Consider the following 9,918-nt stretch of genomic DNA (forward strand, 5'->3'; position numbering starts at 1 on the left):
CTGTGTACAGTGGAGGCTGGCGGAGGTGGAAATCAGAGGACAAGCTCATTGTAATGCATGGAATGGAATGGAATGAGGAATGGTATCAAACATGCAATGAGCCTGTCCTCCGATGTCTACCTCCACCAGCCTCTCCTGATACTGGATAATCCGTCTTGTCTCATTGCTGTATGTCTGTGGTTGACAGAGTTCCCCAGCATGCTGGAAATTAAATGTGCCAACCGTGGTTGTGTGGGCGACAATACAAGGATCTTATATCTTGTGTCTTAGAAGAAATTCGATACAAGTGTAGAGAGTATGGTCAAACCACATCATACAATTTCTAATGTTGCTGATTGTTTGTTTCAATAAAGCTACTCCTTCAAGTGATTCCAAGTTTGTGAGAAAGGCAGCCTGTTTTCTGACAAAAGTTTGATATCATTGTAATAATTGTGAGACACCGAAGCAGTATTGTGTTCTTTGCTCTGATCTGAACCCAACAGCCTTCAGGAATGCTATTAACACGCGCACGCACACATGCACGGATGCACGCACACACACACACACACACACACACACACACACACACACACACACACACACACACACACACACACAGGGAAGCTATGCACACCTGTTTCCACTTAGATAAGGCTGTGATATGAAAAGGGAGGTGGCCTGATACAGAGTAGTAGATACTGTATGCCTGCATGCACACACACACACACACACACACACACACACACACACACACACACACACACACACACACATACACATGTGCGTGTGCATGTGCGTGTGCATTAAAGCACAATGTATAGGATTGTCTGTATGTTGAGTGATAATGGGAGTACCCTGAAAATGTCAAACATTCTTAGGACGTTTGTTTCTATACATGCAAATATGCAACAATAGTCTCCAACGGAGTATGTTCAGGGGGATCACTTCTGCAGAGCAAGAAAACGTTCTGTGTGCACGTATTATCTGGCTATACCAGTGTTGACTATAGGTGGTGCTGTAAGATACGTCAAAAACTAAAGATATGTTGGTGAGAGTTACTCCACCACCCCACCATTTACACCTACATTTATGGCATTTAGCAGAAGCCTTTATCCAAAGCGACTTACAACAAATACATTTGTCTAAGTAAGTGAATCATCTATCCATCAGTCATCATAAGATAAAGTAATCTATGGTAAGACCAGGGGCTATTGGCAGTCACAATGCTAGAAGAAGGAACTTTTTTTTTCTTTTAAAAAAAAAGAAGTATTTACAGTAGAGAATCTGTACAGCACAGCTGCTGCATCCACGTAGAGGCGGCGGTGCCAGGCGGCCAGCCGAGGTGGAAGAGCGGAGTGACCGGGCAGGGGTTTGGGGGCTGACCATTGCTTGCAAGTAGGGAGGGGCTGTTCTTTTCGCCGCCCGGTACGCGAGCACCACCAACCTCCTTATGCAGTGTTCTGCCTTTCGTATTTACCTGCCAGTATAGCTAGATAACAGGTTCACACAGAACGTATTCTTTGGTCTGCAGAAACGATCCCCCAGATCGTATTCATTTGGAGACTGAGTTGACGTAATGATAAACATGAGTCTATGTACCTCTGTTTGATTATACACTACCACCCCATTCAATGGCCATTCAAGCCAGGACCTGTTGGATTGTTTATCATCTAATCCCACTGTCTATGCAACAGTTGTCTGATACCCTACTGTATGCTCTGAGCCATGTGGGTGGTCTTGGACAGCAGGGGAGGCTGGTGGAGGTAGAAATCGGAGGACGGGCTCATTGTAATGCATGGAATAGAATGAGGAATGGTATGAAACCCAGCCTCCCCTGGACTGTGAAAGCTTTTGTTCCCACCCAGCACTAACACACCTGAGTCAGCTGACAGTGATTTCATTTTAGCAAAAAAAAATGCTGAATGTCTGTTGTATAATGGACAATACAGACTCATGCTGTTCTGCTCTATTCTATTCTGCGGTACCTAATGTCTACCACTAGAGGGCATGCTGCTACCATGCGAATGACGTCCAGGCGTCAAGCCCAGAGACTTGCAGTAAGTAGTAGGGTGTGGCTTTCTAGGTGTGGAGAGCCGACACCCTGCCTCGTCAGCTTCAATCTGTGTTCAAACCAAACCGAACACACCTTTATGCTACAGCGGTGTGCTGCTTCTCTGCTAAATTACGACTAAGTGGAGAGACTTAGTAGTAGTCGGCTGTAGTAGGGTGAGGCTGGGTAGGTGTTGAAGAGTGCGTGGCCGACACCCTGTCTCGTCATTTTCAATCTGTTCACACCAGACGGAAGAGATCTTTATGCTTGGTGCCAATTTAGCCCTAGGATGATGTTAAAGACATCAGAAAACTGTTATATTAACGTGTTTGTACTATTGTAATGCAACTTAATCTGTTCTTTTGTGAAGGAGACTGTCTACTTGCCACTGTGTCTGCATCACGCCTTAACATGCTACACTTGTTGTCGTTCTGTAATGCAGGTTAAAGAATCAAGATACAAATAAATCTTTTTTTTTTTTTTTTAAAGGATTCCAAACTACGAATGAAACTAAATCATGTTGGAGGTATTTTATTCACTTTGACACGTGATGAGTGATGTTTCATGTGGCTGACAGACAGACAGACACACACACACACACACACTGAACTAGTAGTTCAATGACTAAGTGATGTGAAGTGTAGGAGACAGATTGACCTACAGTAGCAGGCTTTTATCCCTGGACACAATGGCACAGTGAAAGTGAGGACTTTTGCAGATTGTAGCTGTATACTTTAATGGATGCATTTGGTAATGCAAACAGTCTCATTGATCAACTCACAGTGAATGAATGTAATCATTACTATCGCTGACATTAAGACTCATACTACCGAGAGGAGTGATTCATATATTTCAACCAATAGGGTTCGGGAACTTGAAACATTGTGACACTTCCATAGTATTCTGGTCAAAGCAGCCTGAAGTCACACCTTAGCGACACATGTTAATAAATAAAATAAAATAAATAATATACCACTTTTTTGAATTGTAACAGGATTTGTATTCCTGTCTGAATTTTGTGCTTGATATATTTACGTGTGATCTTCACCAATCAACTGCATCGCACTTCCAGCGGATGCTAGCTGGCTAGTAATGCTACCGGTCGATCATAACGGTTGTTAATGTTACAGTCGGTAATTCTTTCTGCAACTGTGGTGGCAGTTTGCTGACGGCATACAATGATTTCATTCAAATATGTTTTTTTTAGCAACACCCATATCTTAGCAACACCCAAAACAACATAGCAGGCTAATGATGAAACAACATTAGTGTCAGGTTTAAGAGAACGGTGAGGATAAGTTTGAGGTATTTTTGCTAGGGTGTCAATGGCAACACCCTGCAGCTTTCCCGTCGTGGTCTTATGGATTCGCATTTGTTATATACTGTATATCTCGCTCTATTGCAATGTATGGAATGGAATGAGGAATGGTATCAGACACATCCCCCGATTTCTACCTCCAACAGCACACAACTAGAACACAACCCAAGCCTTATAGTACCGTCTGTCAGTAATGTTCAAGTCATAACACATTTTTCATTCTTTCATTGTTTATGTGAGAAGGTATTAAACAGATACATAAACAACTCAAATCATAGGTGATAAACTGACAATCTCGTTATCTTTTTACGTTTGGTGACAGGCAGATAACAGAAACATTCCACAAAACACACACACACACACACACACACACACACACACACACACACACACGCTGCCACTTGTCTGAGATAATCATGGATAATCAGGAAGTGACCCATCTGTGACAGGCATGGGAACCTGGCGCAGGTAACAAACCTTTCACTGTGATTGGTCGTCTGGGTCGATGACAACATCACTGTATCTGTCTGTTTGTGATGACTAGGAATCCTGCACATCCACACTTCAGCAAAACACTTTCACTCATCATTAAGACAAACACACACGCCCCTATGAGGTATGCACTTTTTGGCTTGTTTGGCACTGAATTAACTGTACTCATATTTAGGTTTCCATGGCTGACATGTTCTCAATAGATTGTCAACTGTGGCATGAATGGAAGGATAGTAGGATTTTGTGATGAACAGAACTATACGCCTCCTTCTACCCTTCCTTCTTCCCTTCATTCCCTTTCCTCCTTCCTCCCTTCCTTCCCTCCATATTTTCTTCCTTCCTTACACTACCTCCTTCCTCCCCTCCTTGCACACAACAACAGGGGTGAGATCATTACAACTGGACGTGAAAGGGAACAAACCACACCCAGTGTGGCTCGCTTAGACAGAGCACCTTACCATGGGTGAGGTATTTCACAGTGACCACATAATCCTCTCTCTCTCTCTCTCTCTCTCTCTCTCTCTCTCTCTCTCTCTCTCTCTCTCTCACACACTCTCTCTCTCTCTCTCTCTCTCTCTCTCTCTCTCTCTCTCACAAGGAGGGGATGATGCACGGTGTATAACATGCACCCACCTGTTCTAGTTCTGATCCGATAGACCAACGCCCGGCCCTCCTCCAAGAGTCATAGACAGGCTGTCTTTCCAGCGTAGTTTTACTTTTCTTTTCTTTTGCTGTAATTGCGAATATACCGATTGGGGAATTTATTGTGCTGTGTGCAATGCAATAGGCGAGGGGCGCCGGGCGGTGGCGATATGGGGGTGAGAAATATTTGTGCTATTTTCAAGGTTAGAATTTTTCAGCACATCTGATGGCACTTGACCTGCTGATTGTCATGACCACCCTCTGTTACCGCGACTCTACCCACCTGAGCACAGGCAGGATAGCGCTTCAGTGCTATGGTCATTTCACAGGTTACCGCCAACACAAACTGCCAATACGTCTGCGTTTGGACTCCCTTAAGTGCTCCCACACATACCCATAAAAACTCCCCTTTTTCAATGAAAAGATAAACTTGACCTCCACGTTTAGAGACAAATATCATCATTTTATGGTTGATACATTTTTATATCAACTAAACTCACCAAGTCAAATATCACTAAGTAACATATTGAGTTGTCATTAAAAACCAAACCCAATCCTGTGGTCCTAGTCTTTGGCTGTGTGCTGTTCTGAGGAGCCTTGGGAGGAGTTGAACCTCAGGGGTCCTGTGCTTCAGTAGATAGATGCAGCGAGCGACCTCATTTAGGTGTCCATCTGAAGTGCCAGAGAGATCTATAATATGGTAATGTAAAGAGGCCACTGTCTCAGTATTAATCACTGACGCCGGCCCCCTGGGCTCCGACCCCCCTGCCATCCCTAACACTAACCCTGAACCTAACCCTAACCCTAACCCATCCCTCTTCTCCTGATCACCACAGCATCCATCCATCTCTTACTCTCTCTCTCTCTCTCTCTCTCTCTCTCTCTCTCTCTCTCTCACAAGGAGGGGATGATTGATATCACCAGGGTCATACAAGGGATGATGCACGGTGTATAACATGCACCCACCTGTTCTAGTTCTGATCCGATAGACCAACGCCCGGCCCTCCTCCAAGAGTCATAGACAGGCTGTCTTCCAACATCTTGTGGAATCAGTGCCACGAAGAATTGATTTGAGAGCAAAGGGAGGCCCTACCCAGTATTAGTATTCCACTAATAGTATTAGTGTTCCTAATAAAGTGTTCGGTGAGTGTATTTTAGCATTTTAAAACAAACCTGTGCTTTATGTCTCCTCCAAATCTCTCCTCTGTAGTTCAATTACCTAATGATGAACTATAAAGCCACACAGTGGTTTTTTTTACTCCCTTTTGTTTGGTGAGAGATTCTATCTATGTATATTAATACCCACACTAAAATGATGGTAGTATGAAGGACACAAGAATCATATAGGATTTGGGTTTAATAAAATCTTTATTTGTGTGAAAGACTTTATAATTTATAATTGTGATTGGACAAGTTTGTTAGAAACAGACACTTGAATGCTACACCGTTCAGAGTTACAACAGTGTTTCTCACAGAGGACGCTGCCTCTTAGTGCATTTGTTGTCGCCATCATCATCATCGTCCCTGCTCCTCTTCCTCGACACTCCTGAGGTGCCAGGCCTTGAGCTGGGGGACCACTCCTCCTCAGAGTCAGTGTCATCTGACCGTCTCTGGCGCTTAGAAGCACCGCCATCCTCGCTCTCGCTCTCGCTCTCGCTCTCGCTAATACAGATGGAGTCCCTGCTTCTTTTACAGGCCCTCTCCAATGGCCTGCAGACGAGGGGGGCCTCGATGACCTCTTCAGCACCGCCCTCTTCATCATCATCATCATCATCATTATCATCATCATCATTATCATTATCAGAGTCCTCTGACTCCTCTGACTCCTGTGATTCCTCTGCCATGGGTTCCATTTCCCTGGGAGGGTTCACAACGACCATTGGGTCGACCGGGTACAGGCATCCCTGCTGGTACCACAGCATCTGTGGGTAGAGGTAGGGCAGCTCGCCCTGGTGTACCCGCCGCTCTGGGATCACTATGAGGCCCCGCTCTGGGTCGATAAACTCCTCGGGGTCCGCGATCCAGAAGGACCCGTCCTGGAACCACATGAGTCTAGAGGGTGGGTAGGGTATATCAGGTCCCTGCATCCACTGAATTTCCACCTGTTGACGGATCAACTGGTGGCCCTCCACCTGGTCATGGCCCACATGGGGACTTTGCATCTGGGTATAGTGCGCCTGGTAATTTAACGCTGGGAGACGGCCTCCTAGGTGACGCTGGCCCGGGCATTGGCAGTCTGGTCCATGATAGTGGATAATCTGCCCTTTAGGCAGGAGGTCACGCGAATGCTGGAGCCAATTGCAGAAAAGCTCATAGGCCGCAATGTCCAACCCAATGTTCGACCCGTCCTGAACGGGTTCCACATCTGACAGGACAGAATTAGACATTGAAAATCACTTACTTCACATGACTGTCAGAGTCCAATCTTTAGGTCACAAACAATGTAATGAAATGTTTTTCCACCCAGAATAAATCAATTTAACACAATTTCTTAGTATCATAAAAGTTCTCAATACTCACCAGAGTGAGTACCTCGACAATGTGTACATTGACCTTCTGTTATCGGGATTTTGACCATGTTTATGCAAATGAAAACCAGTCTCATCTAAAGGTTTATCAGTACTGAAGGTTCTGGTGAATCTGTCTTTACTTTGTCTTCATTTTGCATGTGATGTCATCATGCTGGTTTGTGACATAATCACACATTCTGTGACAGATGCATTGTCCATTATCACCATGACAACTGCATGGAGCAAATGGAAAAGTCCTACACATAACAGACAGTAGCAAATAAAAGATAAAAAATAAATAAATATATATATATATATATATATATATATATATATATATATATATATATATATATATACACAGTGCATTTGGAAAGTATTCAGACCCCTTAATTTTTTCCACATTTTGTTATGTTACAGCCTTATTCTAAAATGGATTAAAATCATTTTTTTCCTCATCAATCCCACATATAATGACAAAGTGAAAACAGGTTTTTAGAAATGTTTGCTAATTTATTAAAAAATATAACACTGAAATATCACATTCACAAGTATTCAGACCAGAATCTCAAAGGAATGTTTCCAACATCTTGTGGAATCAGTGCCACGAAGAATTGAGGCTGTTTTGAGAGAAAAGGGGGGCCCTACCCAGTATTAGTATAGTTTTCTTAATAAAGTGCTTGGTGAGTATATATATATATATACACAGAGAGAGAGAGAGAGAGAGAGAGAGAGAGATACATATATACTATAGATTCATAGATACCTACACAACTTGAGACAGTCATTTTACTCACAGGTGTGTACAGTGTAATGTAATAAAGAGTCCAATGAAAAGTCAATAGCAGCATGTTGGTGAGTGTGTGTGAGAAAGAGTCAGTGGTCAACAAGATAGCTGAACCTTCATCAATCTTATGGCCCTTGGGGTAGAAGCTGTCCCAGAACCTTTTGGTCCCAGGCTGGGCACTCCGGTACCGTCTGCCAGATGGGAGCAGGGTGAACAGTCCGTGTTTGGGGGCGGCTGGGGTCTTTGAAGATGTTGTTGGCCTTCCTCAGACACCTGTTGGTGTAGATGTCACACGTGTTTTATACTATTCCTCATTCCATTCCCTGCATTACAATGATCCTGTCCTCCGATTTCTACCTCTACCAGCCTCCCCTGCTATAGAGCCCTGTGTGGTGCAATTGCCAGACCAGGCAGTGATGCAGCTAGACAGGATGCTCTTCCGTTAGAAGTTGGTGAGAGTTTTAGATGCCATGCCAAATGTCCTCAGTTGTCTGAGGAAGAAGATCCCTGTGTTTAACTAAGATGATCCCTGTGTTTAACTCAGTTGTATGGCTGGGAGGGAAGGAAAGAGGGATGGAAAGAGAGGTAGATGGAGAGAGAGGGGGACAAAGAAAGGGGGGGCGAGAAACATGAGACTTTTGACTTTTAAAAGCTCCTTATTGAGTTATTGAGAGAGGGAGAAGGAGTATTATCTCCAGCTCCAGCTCCAGCTCCAGCTCCAGCTCCAGAGAGAGAGAGAGAGAGAGAGAGGGAGCGAGGGAATGGGTGGAGCAGTGTTTCTATAATGAGTCATACCCAGGGCTTAACTAACAGACGAATACCCCCCTTAGACAAGGCCAGACTGGAAGTAGTGCACCTTAGACAAACCCTTAAAGCTACAAATGTTCTATCTCTGGAGTTCTAGGGTTCTAGTTCTGGAGTTCTAAAATTGTAGTTCTACAGTCCTATTCTATCTACTTCTTGGGTTCTGTAGTTGTACTTCTGGAGTTCTATAGATCTACTTCTATACTTCTAGCCTATGCAGGTTGAGTTAATGAATATTCCGTGCGGTGTCTCAGAACACAGTGATGCTGTAACTGAATGAACGGTTCACAGATGAATGGTAAATAATTGACTTATTGCACCGCAGCTTCGCAGAAGGTCTATTACTTTAGTCGAAGCGGAGCTCCCAATAGCCATGTCAATGTCAGCATAGTTGTAGTGGCTGCTTATACATACAATATCAATTTATTGGTTTATCATTTTCCATTTAACATATATACACTCACTGGCCACTTCAGTGAGTGTACATTATAGCCAATTATTATCCAATTAGAGTTGCCTTCAAACTAAAAAATCCAATGTTACAGGAGGCAAAAACCATCGTTATTTTTACAGTATGAACCAGGGGAGGCTGGTTGTAATGCATGGAAATCAAATGAGGAATGGTATCAAACACACGTGATGTTTGATACTATTCCTCATTCCATTCCATGCATTACAATGAGCCTGTCCTCCGATTTCTACCTCCACCAGCCTCCCCTGGTATAAACCTTACATTATCTTTATGTCAGGGCACCAGACAGTGTACACTACACTACTACAGCAGCTACACCTCTGTAGAGAATCAGTGAGTCAGTGCAAGTGAAAACAGGTACACAGCCCAGACATAGGCCTCAGCCCACACAGTTGATCTCATCAGTCTGTAATTGTGCCAGGTAGCTGCGGTATAGTTTACCTGTGGACAGGTCACAAAGGCTGGATTGTCTGTGTGAGGTGTGTGAGGAGAGGTGTGTTTGTGTGTTAGGTGTGTGTGTGTGTGTGTGTGTGTGTGTGTGTGTGTGTTCGTGTGTGTGTGTTCGTGTGTGTGTGTCTGTTTGAGGTGTGTGAGTCAACCACAATAATGTTCGCAACCCCTACGCTGTGCCAATCGACTCATCCTTTCCGGTACCTGCACGTTCAGGTCCGCCCTTCCTTTCTCACCGCCTCTGCCAAACTAGGTACCACCTGATAGTGGTGAAGATCAAACATCATCCAGAGTGCTTTACAGATTGCACTTATTGAAATACATGAAATATGATTATTCATAAAGAAACATATGTTGTGTTGTGTTGTGTTGTGTTGTGTTGTGTTGTGTTACCATGGGGTTGATGTCCCTTAA

Source organism: Argentina silus (genome assembly GCF_951799395.1).
Source record: "Argentina silus genome assembly, chromosome: 22".
In the NCBI taxonomy this organism is placed as follows: Eukaryota; Metazoa; Chordata; class Actinopteri; order Argentiniformes; family Argentinidae; genus Argentina; species Argentina silus.